The 15,541-nt window shown below is 41.4% G+C and overlaps 1 protein-coding gene across 7 annotated transcripts in view; it reads left to right on the top strand.

Annotated features, from left to right (window-relative positions):
• Positions 1–15,541, top strand: part of LRRC8D (leucine rich repeat containing 8 VRAC subunit D) — a 52,105-nt gene that overhangs the window by 19,913 nt on the left and 16,651 nt on the right. The window contains exon 3 of one of the 7 annotated variants that reach the window (XM_041483312.1): positions 4,438–4,554. The exons of 5 other annotated variants lie outside the window; for them this stretch is intronic. The gene's annotated coding sequence lies outside the window, so the exon portion shown is untranslated. Of the gene's footprint in view, positions 1–4,437; positions 4,555–11,967; positions 12,006–15,541 lie in introns of those variants that run through there. One more of the 7 variants, XM_041483316.1, reaches the window with a different exon arrangement.

The following is a 15,541-nucleotide window of genomic DNA, read 5'->3' as shown; positions in this document are numbered from 1 at the left end:
ATTACTTCTGCATGATTGAAATCAACATCAGCACTCTGGGCTGCTACTAGAAATACTTCCAGAAAAGCCATACAGGAGAGACTAAGGGAGATAACCCAGCAGAGACTTTTTTTCCTTTTCCTCATATTCTGTGGTAGCTCCAAGGCTGAGCATAGTAAAAGGGAAAGATGTAAGCTATTCTTTGGGAAAAAGGATGAAGTGTTGCTGGTTTGCCTGGTAGTAGCCAGGAGGCTGCGGAGAGGGGAGAAACAATAGGAAGCTTTTTGTTTCCTGGGTGGAGTTTCGCATTTGACACTGGTAAGTGGGAGCCTGATCTGAAGGCATCGGGCGGGTAGAAGGGCAGCACCTTCCCTGGGAGCTGCTGGACTTCAGCCTGGGTGTTCCTGCAGGAGACTCCACCCTCTCCTTCTATCTCTTTCTGGTACGTTTTCTAAGCCTTGATGTCGTCTTCTTACTGCTGGCAAAAAGTTACACGTGTGGGAGAGATGCAAATGTGTTGTAGTGTTCTGATATAATTTTAGCACAGGAAAAGAGCAAGCTCTGTACATAGGTATCACTAACTGAGCTGCAGTCTTGCAGCTCAGTTTATTTAGTAGAGCTGTCAAACTTTGAAAAGTGATTTGCATGGATGTGGGGTGTAGGATCAAGTTCATAATTTTGTAAACTTAAAAAGTAGCTTCTATCAATCCACAGTTCTCTAAATTCCTTCACAGACAGTAGAAACTGAATGAGTACAGAAGAATTGTATAATTCCATGACATGATAATTGAGGATTTCTGATTATGTGAATCCTCTTATTATTTACAGTGTATACTGTTGCTGGAAGAATACTGGCTTTGCAGTGAATAACTGAGGTGGACTTTAGTGGACTTTGTCTTCTCTTGTTTCTCTCACTGTAAAATTCTAAGTACTGTTTTACCTTTTCTCATTTTTTCTTAGTGGCTTGAGGTTTTTTTGGTAGGGGGGTGTGGAATTTTTCTTTACAGGTATAATGAGGGCTTGATGATCTTGTGGGAGAGGAATGAATCTACTAAAATCCTTTCTCATACGTACAGGGTTAAGTAGTGTTCCAGTGGAATTGCAGTCTCCCCATAACAGTTTAGACTTTGGTAAAGCAAGTGGATGAGTCATTGCACGGATTTGATGGCTGAAAAGATTGATTAATAATTAATTTAAAAACAAGATGCCCTTTCCTCTGTGTCCTAGCTTTCAGCCATTCAAAAGTTCATCAGATTCCCACATGTAGTTTAACATTTGAGTACTAGGGACGTGTTTACTTTGATGTCTTTCCCTGAACTGCAAATGTTGCTTTGTCTTTGCTTTTGCTCACACATTATTTATAGAGATATAAATGTCAAATTTGATTCAAGTGTTCTGATGAGGTTACTGCACTTAGAAGGAGCCAAATGTTCCCATTTGGTGTGCTAGGGTTATACTTGCCTCATGACCTTTTTGAGATACACTGGTATACCAGCTGCTTCATGGGTAATGGCATTCCTGATTTTCAGGAATTCTCGCATACAGGTTCTTTGCTTTTCTTCAGTAGACATTTGTCAGTCAAAGATTTGTATTTCTGCAGGTTTGCATTTGAGCTGGGTGTCTAATGGGAAACCCTGGGTCCAGGGTGCTTTCTGCCTTTATGCTGGGATAGTGGTGAAAGTGAAGAGTGCTGCTGACTGCAGTGTAACCCTGAAAGGATGACTTAAAACGAGCCCTTTGAATTCTGTTAAATTAGCACAAATAATGTCTATTTGAGGGGGGTTCAACAGCAGTAGGTCAAAGATGTGGAGTCAATCAAAACCAATCCATGAAAGGCACAGAAGCTTCAGCAACCTTTTGGAATCCTATAAAGGTGAATTGATACCCTCCTGAGTGCTCCTGTCTGGGACAGGTCTTTGATACAAGATAGGTCTTGTGACTGATGTTAGAAGAGGTAATAACCTGTGTTTTGTCTTTTTGGTTATTTAAAAGCATGCTATGTGCAATCCTGGGCAATTTAGGTACTGAATCTTGAATATTTAGTGCATGGTGAATGTACATCAAGACATCTGTTTGCTGACAGTGTACAAAAAGCCACTGTTGAAACTTTCATTTTTACTTATTTATAAGAGTGGAAGGTGAATGAAAGTGTGTAATAATCTTACCTTGAGCTGTTGCTATCATTCATAATTTAAACCTGAAATGCTTCACATTTTCAGTGTAATGATAATGATTAAATTCTGAACTATCACTTGGCTGTAGTCTTCTATATGATCAGGCTTCTATAAAAAGAAAAAAGCTGCCAGATATTTGGTACCAAGATGTGGCTACAACCTCCTGGCGTTGGTGTTTGTGACATTGCATGCTGTCAGATACGTAAGGTACAGCAGCTGACACCTTGCACTTTGCAAAGCCTCAGTCTTGAAGATTTGTATACATTTTCCAGCCTGCAGATAATGAAATACTTTGGCCTCCTTTAACTGTGAACATTATTTTACTGTAGTCAAAAGTTAAGATTTAGTTGCACTGCTTTATAAATGCTGTGTAATAGGTATTGCATACTGCAGAGTTACTATGAGTAGGGATTTTGGCCTTTGCAAGGATAGCATTGGAGTTAGACTTCAGGAAGTTTTGTAAAAAGAGCTTGTTTCTTGACCTTTGTGATAAAACCACCATGTGCCTGTGCACAGAATATGGAAGGAGGAAGCTCTCCCTCCCACTGCCTCTTTAATTTGTGTTAAAAGCACTGAAAGTAGGAAATGTGGAGATGAGATTTTAGCTGCAGGGAAGTATATGTAATCTGATTTATAAAACTAGACCTTCTTGAATGCTTGTTTTACTCCAGCAAAACCTCCTTTGGTAGATGCCATGTGCAGGATTGAGTGGGTGTTCACCTGCTGGTTTGTCAAGAGAGAAGGACAGCAGTTTGTTCTTGAGGGGTGCTGGGAAGAAGTGGATGATTTCACAGCCTGAAGTATATAAAACTTGCTCCGGTGTCAGTATGGGCAGTGGAATTTGACAAGAAGTGGGAGGGGAGAAATGTGTGTGTGACTAGAGTGATACTTTGCATTCTGGAAGGAAGAAGCAGGGTCTGGAATTTATGGTTTGACATTTTTGAATGTGGGAAAGAAGCCAAAGGAAGCTAGTGGGTGTTGGGACATGACTGATTTGCTCCAGTTTACAAAGTAGGTGTGGACAGCAGAAATCAGAAGGACAGCAAGAAATCACCTGGTTTTTTTTAACTGAAGGGGCAAAAAACTGCCAATGGAGTGGTCACCCAAGGCACCCTGAGCTGCCCTGGGTCCTGATGCTGGAGCCTGGCAGTGCAGCTGTTCTCAACTTGTTCACAACTTGAGAGCCACTTTGCTCTGCATTACTGCCATTGGGAGCATCCTAAGGCAGAGAAGTCCCTGAAGAGAAGTAGTTGCAGTTACATTAGCTTTTTCTCTGGGATCACTGTGGGACCCCTGGATGGGTGAGACATGGGTCAGAGATGGATTGGTGTTTCCTCCAGGCCTTATCAGATTTGCCTGCAGAGAGAGATTTGTGAGTTGAGCAATGGTGCTGTAAGAGGATTCCAAGGCAGAGTGGGTGAATCTGGCTACTGGAACTTGCCCTAAGGAGCCAGACTCAGCAGGGCAGCATGCCCGAGTGCCTTGATCCAGAGCCTGTGAAGCGGGAGTTAACGTACACAAAGTATGTGGCTGGGCAATCCTTGTGCATTACCTTTGGTAACTTTTGTAAGGTATCTCCTGTTAATTACCTCGCTGTTGAATATGTGAAAAGTAAGATTATGGGTTTTTTTTCTTTCTATTAAGCTGAACTAGAAATAGTCCCTATGGGTTTTGAGGCTTGGACACAAGAACATTACTTATCATGTGGTGTCACATCAGCTGTAATCCTCAGACAGTAAGGCTGCTGGATTTCCCGACACTTGCCTTTCTCCTAGTCTGTCACAATTCTTCCACCATTCAGACTGGTGTTTCTTGTATGTTTGGGTTACGGGGGTAACAAAGCTTGTGAAACATGGCAGTCTGTGAAAAATAGGTCTGTAATGGTCCTTCTGCTTTTCCACTGGGATAATTTTTCACATGTACGTTTGCATTAATAACAGTTGGCTTCTAGTTAATAAATACAGTGCCCTGTGAAATTAATGGGTTATTAGGGTTGGATGGGTTCCTACGGTGCCCTTAGTGCTGCAGCTTTCACTAGCTAGCTGTGCCTTTGCTTGTGTGCACAGCGAAGTTGTTTACATGTTAGGAATATGCTAGAGGCAAGGAGAAAGGAACAGCTTTAATGTGCTGCAGCTTAGATGCTCTGTGGGGGAGGCCTCAGAATTGTTCATAACAGGATCAAATGTCAATCAATGTTTCAAGAAGAATAAAGTTACTGTTTATGAGAAAATTAAAGAATAGTATATTACATGCTTTTCCTCCATCTATTTTTGACCTTGTCTAGGAAAATGTCCCTCTCCTGTGGTTCTCTTGAACCGTGTAAGAGTATCAGTGAAGCCTAGGAGGAGCATCTGTGCAGACCTCTCCTTTTGGCTCCAGCCACCCCTTTTGGCTGCCTTTGGTAAGGAAACAAGTAATATGCCAGCCAGCTTCTTTCAGCTCTTGCATGAAAAGCCTGGTGATCATGTTGCTGAGGATGCTGCTGGAACATTGTGGTTACTATTAAATTGTTTTTACAGGCACATCTGGGGATTTACTGCTCTATAGAGTAAGAAAACAGTTACTCTGACATCAAGCCATGAATATGAGAAAATGGCTTCTCTCTCATTGCAAGGGAGGAGAGAGAGAAGTGGAGAAGAAAACAGCTGAAAACCTCCTCCTCTCCCTCCAGAGCTATTTTTGCCAGTGACAGAGAATGGTGGGATGAGCAAAGCTGATCTATATCTGCAGCAGGCTGTGGCTCTGATTTGAAGATGTATCCCCAGGAAAAAACAATGAGAACTTAGCTGTGGGGGAGGGAGCATCCGAAGTCAAAGCACTTCTCTGCTGGTTCTGCACCTGCAGTTTCTGTTCCAAGCTGCTTTGCATTGTAGGCAGGTGATGCTTAAAATTTGTCAAGAAGGGGCTGTCACATTTTGTCTTAGATTATGCCCCATGTGTCAAGCTGTTAGGGCAGCAGGCTAGGGTTTGGAAGAGCAGCTGGGGAATGCAGCTTGGAGGGAAAAGGTAGGGATGGGGAGGGAAGAGCTGGAGAGGAATGGTGGATAATTGTGTCAGAATATAAGGCTTTTCAAGCCAAGGCTAGGTGCCTGCTAGAAATGCTTCTCTAAAACCTGGCAGATACACAGTCAGGAATTCTGTTTGCCAGAAATCAAGCTTTTCTGATGTGTAGCTTCTTGCATTCTTCTTAGAATGGTTTGGTGTTGAACCAGCATCCTGATATGTTGTGTTGTCTGGGCCTGTCTCCCAAGGGAGATATTTTGGACAGTTACTCCCAAGTAAATTCTGTGTGTCATTCTGGAGTTAAGGACTTGTCTTCACATGCCATTAGGAAATCATTCAAGTCAGCTGAGGGTGTGAATTTAAAGTGAATTGCTTCAACTGTTCTACATCTTTGAGGTAAAATAATTGAGAGTCACGCTGATTCTGAAGAAGAGCATCTGAAGAAGATCTCAAAGAGTTTAATCAAATCAGTTTTTTCATTTGCATGATTTTTGTCTTAAGAATTAATCCAAAGTGCCTTATGCAGACAAAGCCTCAAAGTGGATTATATTACATAGGAAGGCTCTTCTTGAGGATTTGGGAGGGTTTATGTGGATGTAGATGTATTACTAGTCAGGAATAGCACCTGTATTTTGAAGTCACCTTGTACTTTCATCTGAATTCATTTTTCAACCTTCTGGCTCTGCTACCCTTAAGCAGAAATTATGAGAGTATGTGAACTGCCTTTAGTCTTTGCAATAGACCTGCTGCTAATGGCATCCTTAAAGCTGTCACTAACCATGTAATGACTGAAAATTTCAGTAGAAACTTCTAGCTCACATATTTAATCTTTTATAATGAGTGGAATGCACTTTAGTGGATAAAGTTGATGATTTCTTCTGAGATTTTTCTAAGCTGATGGAAGGAGGGTGAAGGAAGTTAGAGGAGTACAAGCCCTCTGAGCAAATCTTGGACTTCCACCCCAAACTGAAATTCTTCCCATCCCATGCCAAGTTTTTTTTCAGATGCGTGTATGAAGCATGAACCTTTAGCAAAATCTGGGTAGTAGAAAAAGGCTGAATGTTCTGTTATCTGAGGCTTTTGGTGACCTGCATAGTTGTGTTACCTCAAGCCTAAGAGGAAGGGACAGAGGAATCTGGCACAGGGATTGTGCACTTCGGACTGAACTGTCTGTGCAGACTGGCACTTTTGAATATTTGCTGCCTAATTCAGGAAGAATTTGTTGGAGAAGTTACAGACAGAACTTTCAATTTTGCATTTTAATGTATTGGTACAGTCTTTTTTTCTTCTTTGCTTCTCTTCCTTTTTAATAAGAAGAGGAATGTCTGAATTACTGTCGGTATTTTTCCTTAGTGATTTTCAGTTGTGCAAAATAAGTTGCAGTGGCTGATGTACAGCAAGAACACATAATATTGCCTTTTCAGTTACTGAATTTAGACTTGTGAAACATAGGAAGGAATTTCTAATTTAACTAAATTCATGCAAGTATGTGTTTCAGCAGCCATGTGAGATGAGGTGCAAGGGTCCATCATGTATATTGAACTGCAGAATTCCATCTGTAGACTGCTACTGCCTGCTTCTAGAACATATAACAGATCGCTGTGTGTGGATAGTTAGCATATTATTTATTAAGGTTGTGAAAATTGAAGGTTCTGAATGTTTTTCTTACTGTTGGGGCAATCATAAAGTCAAGTATTGTCATTTTCTTGCTGAATACTTTTATTGCCCTGTGAAAGACTTGGTTCTAGAGACTAAGGACTGGTTCTGTATGAAGGTTTAATTGACAGGATGGGCAAATCCAGGTAGAGCACAGATGCCTTCTCCTTGGGCAGCTGAGGGATGTTGTGTCCTCGCTCCGAGTGCACATGCTTTGCAGTGCCTTTCTTGGCTGAGGAGCAGTGCAGTTTCTGTGGCAGTGTCCCACTGGGAGCAGACTGAGGTCAGTTCATTTTGCCTTGTTCATCAGACAAGTGGTTCATCAGACAAGGTGGCTGGGCTGTGCAGAAGCTGTTAACCTGAGTGAGGGTCAGGCTGATGGTTGGAGTCTGAATTTGTACGTTGTCCAGTCTGGTTGACTTACCAAATTGGTTACTTGGTAAATACCTCATCTTTACAGTCAAGGACTAGATTTTGAGGTGCTTTTTAGAGATGTCTGAAATGGCTGATCAGCAAATGTTAGGCTTGTTTCCCTTTGTACACTCTGTTTAGTTCTGTTTTGTTGCCCCGGAGTGCTGAACATCCTGTTGGCATCATGGAAAGATGTTCAGTGCCGTGGAAATTTAGCCCACTGCAGGTCAATTCTTGTTTCAGGTCTTCAGCTGACAAAGCTACTGTGGACTTTGTTATCACATAGCTAGAAGTTGGTTGGTTGCCATGGGACCATCGAGTGTGACCCATTTAGGTAAAGGATAGGCAATCAGCAAACAGCCCCAAAGAAATTGCACTTAATGCTTCAGAAGAGCATATTTGTCATCACAGAGAACGGAGTGTCATTGTAGAAAAAAAAAAAAAAAGTGAGTGAAAAACAGATCTTTGTAAGAAGATACTACTAAGTAGTCCAAAATCTGAAATTCTGGTTTAAAGAAAGAAGATATCTACACTAACAGCCCTCTGGTTTCAGGACACATCTAGAAATTGAAAAGGAAAGCTAGTAATTAAGGGGAAAGTGGATATATGAAGTTAGAAGTTGAGGAAGTAAGTTAAAGAATTAACTGACTATTTTCTACCGCTTAACTATGTTAGAAATAATTCAAATTACTAGACAGAGATAATAAAGTAGCTCATGCAAAAAAAGTAGAAATATTTGTTAATACTCTTCCATATTTGGGAAAGTATAGAATGTGATACCATCAGAGCAATTCCAACAGAGAATTAAGTCTGATTTAATAAATTAAGATTTCTTCTGGGGAAGAAATCTTAATTCTGCTGCAAGATCAGCAGTGCTGTGACTTGATCTAAAGCCCTTGCTGTAGGCTTGCAGACAGTTTCAATAACTGTTGGTATTGGGGGTCTTAAAACCAACTGTGCCAGAATAGACAAGGAAAGAGTGGGAGACTGACTTAATCATAATCCAGCTAGCTTGAAATTAATAGTCACCAAAATACTGAAACAAATTAAAGCAACCAGGACTCTGAGATGTGTGTCTTCAAAGGCATCTGATGCAAGGGAGATGGAGACAGTTCAATCCATTATGGTCCTCTGCTATTCCCTAGCTCCTTCCAAGTCCTGTCTCTTGCTCCCTCTCCCAGCAGCAGCTGAGGTAGTCAGTGAGGACTGCTGTGCCCCTCTGGGACTCCTGTCCTGACACGTTACTGCTCTGTGATATTGCAAAAGTAAATGAATTAAGAACTGACTAACGGATGTTTGGAAGTTAGTCACTTGTGGTGAATCATTGTCAAATGGGAATGCTTCTAGAAATCTTGTTTTAAGGATTGAGGTGAGGGCATATTCCATTGAACCTTTTCATCAAGTAGCTAGAGACAAGGGCAGGATCTGTACTGATAGAATTGGCAGGCTGTATCACAGTAGGCAATGTGGTAAACAAGGACAAAGCAGCTTGGACACCGGAATTCGCACAGCCTGGTGAGCTGTAACAATCAAAGGTGCAATTTAATATAATCTGTAATATCGTGGGGCCTGCAGGTGTTGTACTTCAGTGTAGTGACAGAATAGGAACTTGAGGAGAAGACTGCTTGGGGGTACAGTGAGTCAACAACTGGACATGACTGCTGTCTTGCAGGGCAGCAAAGGAATGTAACTTTGGGTGTAGGAGGGGCAGTGGGAGAAGGAAGGTGAATGTGTACAGTTCTGAGATCAAGAGGAGCCTGTTGAAAATGGGAGTGAGTTCACATAAGTCAGAGGAGATATTTGAAGGCTGACTGGTGTTCCACAAGGTGAGCCTGAAAGGCTCATTCTGTTGCTGTGTTTGTTGTTTCTTGATAGATAAGTGGAGGGACTTAATAATTGGTGGGAAACACCTTCTGAGGGAGAGCACGCTGGAGGCTAAAATGCAAACAGAAACTGGCATGACACAGAACTGATGGCTGGGAGCTGCAATCAGGCAAATGGAAATAAGTGCATTTGTAATAGTGAGAGAGCATAAGTGCTAGAACAAATAAATAACAGAGGAAAGTGGTGAACTCCACCCAAAATGTTCCCAGGGCTGAAAGATTTTTCTGAAAGTGTCCTCTGTGCTAAATACAGGAATTATTGAGAGTAGTAGTACGTGATGTCAAACTGACTTCAGTAAGTCATAGATGGGATTATACAAACCTGCAAATCCAAATGTTCTTCACATGTGCTGCATAGTTGAGCTGGCCTCTCTGCGAGAAAGAGTGTGTTTGTAGATATATATAGCATATGTGTGTGTGTGTGCTTCAGGAGAGGCATATACATGGGTGGTGCCTCTTGGCGGAGATACGTAGCTCCTTTGTTAAATATTTCAAGAGCAACTGAAGAAACTGGAATCCACAAGTGGTGACCAAGAGTTTCCGAACCATGCATATGGTTCTTTATAGACTCAAACTGGGAAACATGAGTGCATTTCCACTCTGCTTATACTAGGAAATAATTGCTGTCTGCAGGGCAGACTGACTGGGGTGTAATGCTGTCTGAACTCTTCTCTCTCCGGAACTGACCTTTCTTGTGTATAACCATTTTGGAATCTTTGTGCTGCTCTTCTCTTGCAAAGCAGTAGCTTAGATCTTTCTGTTCCTCTTCTTCAAGGTGCATCTAAAGGAGTGTTGAGGAAAAGTAGAACGGGATGGAGTAAGTGTGGCAGCAGGCTCACGAGCAATGAGTTTATGGGTGATGTTTGGGCAGGAGGGTTGGATGTGGGGGTTTTTTTGGTTCTTTTTTAAAGTGGACAGTTAATTTCTGAAACTCACTGCTACATGATACCATTACAGATAAGAACTGATAGGCTTCTAGGAAGGATTAGACACCCAGGAAGTTATTTATTTAGTTTCGCATAAATCTATATTATTCTGTTCTGGGCTTATAAAACAGTTCGTAACAGGGGGGTCTAATGTGGTGGACTGATTATTGTATAGCTGTTTACTAGGAAACTTCTTTTGCTCTATCTGTTTCTAGCTACTTTCACAATAGGAACTGGTGATTCAGAGTTCTGTTTCTAAATTTAATATGAGAAGGAGCATAATTCAGGCTGAAGGAACACTGAGGGTGTGTGTATGAAGGGGAGGTGGTGATAAAGGGAGAACGCACCCTGTGTGCTAAAATGTGTCATTGTGCCTCTGATTGCAGGGCATACATGCTGATACACAAACAGAATATGCGTGGATCAGAATAGCAAACTGCTTTTTGAACACTCAGCTTTTCAGTGATGATACTGGTACAGTATTTCTCTGTTAAAGTAATTGATCTGCAGGGAAAATGAAGCATCTTTGAGGATTGATACAATCAGAAGTGGAGAGAGAAATAGAGCAAGGAGATTTAAGTTCTGGAAAGAAGGTTTAGCTGTGTTTTTGTCAGGCAAAAGTCTTCCATTTCCTTTGTAATTACCTCTTTACACTTGTTTTGGAGTAAGCTTCTCTCTGTTCTTAAATGGAGAGTTACAAATGCTGTAATTTTCATTACTTTTTTTCTTTTCCCCTTTTTCCTCTTCCCAAGGTTACATGTAGGTGAGACAGGCACACCCAGAACTTCATTTGGTGTGACAGTTGCATCTGGTAAATACAAGTGGACAGAAAGTATTGATGGGAAGGTGCAGGTACAGGCATAATGACTGTGAGGGTTGTTTCACTGTTGCTTCCCTTTCATGGTTTCCAAGCCCTGGGGCAGCTGCTCAAGCACTGTTAGCAGTGCATGCCTCAGTGTGCTCTTGAGATGTCTCGTGAAGAGCAGAGAGCTCCTCTGTGTTTGTCACTGTGTCCGCACAGAAACACATGTACATGATCAAAGAAGGAAGGTCAGCTCTGCATGGGTCTTACAACCCACGTCTGTTCACCACCAAAGTCTTGGTGGAAAGCAATCTTCAGGATTATAGAACAAGAACATGTGAAAAATGGTGATGTAGTTAGTTTTAAAGCCTTGAGCAGGTTCAAAAGATGAAGCATTTTAGCATTGCTATCCTTGTAGATGGGAATGTTATTTTGTTGTCATGCCATGTGTGGCCCAATGATGGGGACCAGTGAGCAGACTGTCTTTGAAGCTCTTTGCAAGGATAAAAAGAACACATCAGTCCTACCTCTACAGGCTGCCTTTCTAGCTTAATGTAGCACTAATCTGGCAAAGAATCAAGGATACTGGACTGAACACACGATATTGAAGTCATAGATGCTATGAATTGGCTCTTAAGAGCTGCATCAAGAAACACACTGAATTTTGATATTTTGTGGCTTTTTTATGACTGCCATATTTTTCCCTGCATGCAGTCATTCCAGCACAAGTAAAATTCTTTGTTGTAGAAAAGCTAAATATTTTTGAATGCTGAGTCTGAAACACAGATGATATACTGCAGCAAAAGACTCTCATGGGATGTTTTTACGAGATGGCTTTTATTTGTTAAATGAGTTTTCAGTAGTTCTTCAGTACATGCTATTGTATTGTTTGTGTGATGTCTTACAGTGTCACTGGTCTGATCTGGACTGTGATGACTGAATAAATTGCATCATTTGCTGACTGTGGAAAGATGGCTTGATCTGTAAGACACATTTGTGTATATGTGCATTTTGTAATGTAATTGTAATGATAAATTAAAGATGTTCAGTTAATGCCAAATACAAGCTGTGTTCATAATTCTTGCTGTTCTTGTCTACCCACAGGAGTTCCAAGAGTCACAGGGGATCATAGAGGAAACTGAAGCTGCTTTTTTACTTTAAGGGGGGGAAGGTAATGAAATAAGTTATGTTGTCTAAGATATCTTGAAAATGGAGACTTTTAAGTGGTCTTTGGGCTTCTACCAAGGAGCATGCTGCTGGCATTTAGGTTTTGTGCATTAGAGGAAATAAAACACTAGAAATCCCTTGGCTTTCATCTACAGAGGAATAGCTACATTTTGCTTCTGTGTTTTGGCCATGCTGGGTTTTGGCACGGTTATGGTAATTTATGATTTTATGTCCTGTGGGTTTTCAGTGACTTAGAATTACTAAGAAGTAGTTTGCCTGGAAGTGGTTGGTGAGATGGTGTTACAGTTGGCAGGGAGAGCCTCTCTAGGAGTTGGAGGATCAGACCCTGTAGTGTGTTGTGGCTTTAACAGTGACAGATGTCACAGAGGAGGACTGGAGAAAGCTATAGTAGCTGGCTGTGGTGTTGTGATGTGTTTGATTGTTCCTTGCTGATCCTTGCCTTGGATGATAGAGGTGTAGACCTTGTAACTGAAAAGCTCAAGTGCAAGTCTCACTGGGTAAAATTGAATATTTCATGTTAATATGATTATGCTTTTGCTCATTGCTAAAAAACTTCCACTTTTGAGTCTGTGTTACAGTGAAGATTTATTGAGATCTGTTCAAATTGCAGCTATTCACAAACAGCAACTTAGAGGCAAGAAATCATTTTACATAGCTTAATTTCAAGTGTGCCATTGTCACTTTTTTTTTTTTTGTTAACTGAAGGCCATGAAGATTCTCTAATAAATGAGTCATAATAGCATTATTGCTCTTATTTATATAACTTGAGATCTTGTAGTCCTAATCCTGATGGCCTTTACCTCCATGACTGTTTTAATTTTTGATGGGGATTTTGTTTCTGTTTTAAACCACTTCATGATTACTCATTTCATACAGTCATTTGTTTCTCCCCCCTTTAGGGGTAGAAGTAAAACTTTATTTACATCTTGTTTCTCATAATTTGACAAAGCAAGGATCAGTGAATAGGGCTGGCTTCAGCAAGTGAGTCTATGCAGAGCACTAAGAAGCACTATACCCAGACCAACTATGTGGGGAAAACTTGGCTAAACTCCCAAAGGAAGAGTTTCAGTAACTCTAATTTCAGAGAAATTATTTTATTTGTGAATTGTACACCTGCATGGAAATACCAAAATTTCCTGCAACTTTGTATCTTTCAGCAATACATTTGTTCAATCACTTTTCATAGTAGAGTTGCATGGTAAGGAATAATTCCAACACACTGCCAATACTTGAAAACTTTTTTTAGGATGACTTTACTTTGTGATTACTCCTGAGGTCAAAGTGTTACTAATGTAGAGAACAAAAGATTTATTCTCTACATATTCTCCAATTTCTACCCCACAGCAGAATCTTAAAGGTTCTTCCTTTTCATAACTGGTTAGTCTTGAAACTGTGCCTTCCTCAAACACTCTGCTGTGTTATACAGTATGAAATCTGATGCAATTCAGCTGAATTTTTGGGCCATAATCCTTTTGAAACAGGATGACACACTGTATAATGCAGTAAGCCTTTGCGATAGATTAGGGAATTGAACCTTTTATGCACTATAAATATCAAGTGCTAGCAGAGCCCAAGTCAAAAAAATAATGCTTTTTTTGTTTGTTTGTGTCAATTTGAAGAAACTGACCAAGATGCAGGAGCTGGAGATGCAAAGCACATGGAACATACAATCCAAGTATTGAGAAAGGTAGTGAGTGGCATCTGAGGCTGGGCACAATGAGACAGACAGTGTCCCTGCTGAGTCAGGAGCAGGATTGTCATAGTGCTCTGTCTCACACAGAATGCTGTAACCCAACAGGAGCTCTGCCACCTGCAGCAGAGCAGGCAGCACAATAAGCCATTAGCCATGTTTCAAAACTAGGCTGCAACAACAGTGCCTGCTTATGTGTGGTGAGCAAGGGTCCAGCTTTGGTATTGTGATCCAGGGCTTTGTCACCGTGAACGTGGACGTGGCTGTGCCCATATGCAAGAATTTAGAGCTCACAGCAGCAGTACATCACCTGCTTTTAGAGTCACCGTTTTGGATCTTACCTGCTAGGTCAGTTGGTGCTATGTGTGGATGTCCCAAGCTTTGTGCTGGGGGTAGAGAACAATACTTCATCTGGCTTCCTAAAGCAAATCTGGTCTTGGGAAATTGAAACCAGTGCAGGCTTAAAGGAATAATTTACTTACATTTTCATTAGTCCAAAGCTGCTTGGTGGTTTTATATCTAAGAGAAAGGGTTTTTCTTTCAGCCTTTGAGGAACTTGAAACTGAGACTAGAATTGCTGTTTAGTCTAAAAGGGAACAAAAACTATAACTGAGTTCTGGGCCTTGATAAAATTTTTGTTCTTTAAAATAAATATGTACTTAAGGCATGATTTGGCAGGCAGAACTCTTGGTCAAAGACAGGCTGTTACAAAACTTTATCTTAAATGGATGGTTTCAGTCTGGCCATGACAAATCCTAAACTCTTTACTGATGGCTGGTATGTAGTCATATGTGTGTTATTGCTGTACACCCACATGCACAGGCAGTTGTCCAAGTGTGTGATGAGATAACAGGAAAATATAAATAAAGCGGTTGGCTAGTTGTCCTAAAGTTCTTGAGTAGATCCTTGTGAATATAATGCCAGTCAGACTTACAAATAGGTCTGTATGGAAGATGACTTGTGTTCAGCTATGACGTGATACAGGTCACTGTGTGGGAAATTGTGGCCATTTTGTGTTTTATTTTGTGTTGAGTCAACAACCTGAAATGCAAACTAAGAGTTCAAATTATCCCTGCTGTCCCTGGTCGTTGCAGGATGTCTCCAGGCTGCCCTGTTCTGAGAAGGGTGTTTGCAGGCCCTGCCACCTGGTCACTGTGAGTGCCTGGAGATCCCTGCATGCCTGGGAGGAGAACCCTCTAGCTGTTCACTCTCTCACCACCACCGCTGCACCAAACTGGTGTTTTCTGGTGCAGTTACAAGTTAGAAACTCATTTGCTCCATTGGTCCTGCTTTGTGCGTAGGCGATGCCTAGTCCATCACACCTGCCTGTAGAAATACCACTTCTTTTTGAGATCTTGGCATGTTGGTGGAAGGGCTAGAAGGTGATTTAGAAGGGAAGGGCCCTTCTGCCAGGTCACTATGATGTAGTGCAGTGTTCTGAACTTGCCTTGCTGGTTATTCATGCTTGCACAGAATCTCCTGGGGACCTGGCTGGAGCCTGCTGAAGGATGTGAAAATTGCTTACAGCAGCAACAACAAAACCTGGTTGTTTTGTTTTCCTCCAGTTAGAAGGCACTCTGCTTTTATTTCTGTAGCAGTTGGGGAGCAGCTATTGTGCTACCCTTAAGTGATGTGAAACTTGCTAAAACAAGTTCAAATGGAGAGCACCTGGGATAAGGGGAAGCTGCTCACCAAATAAAAAAGCTGCCTCTGCACTGATTTTCTGATGTTGCCATCGAAGCAGATGTTGGCTGTAAAAGTCAGACAGTGACAGGGTCCATGGGTGAAGGTGGCTGCCAGAAACTATTGCAAGTGTGTGTGTAAGCCTG

Source organism: Pyrgilauda ruficollis, unplaced genomic scaffold (genome assembly GCF_017590135.1).
Source record: "Pyrgilauda ruficollis isolate IOZ18807 unplaced genomic scaffold, ASM1759013v1 scaffold6, whole genome shotgun sequence".
Lineage (NCBI taxonomy): Eukaryota > Metazoa > Chordata > Aves > Passeriformes > Passeridae > Pyrgilauda > Pyrgilauda ruficollis.
This window is presented reverse-complemented; position numbering and strand designations above follow the sequence as displayed.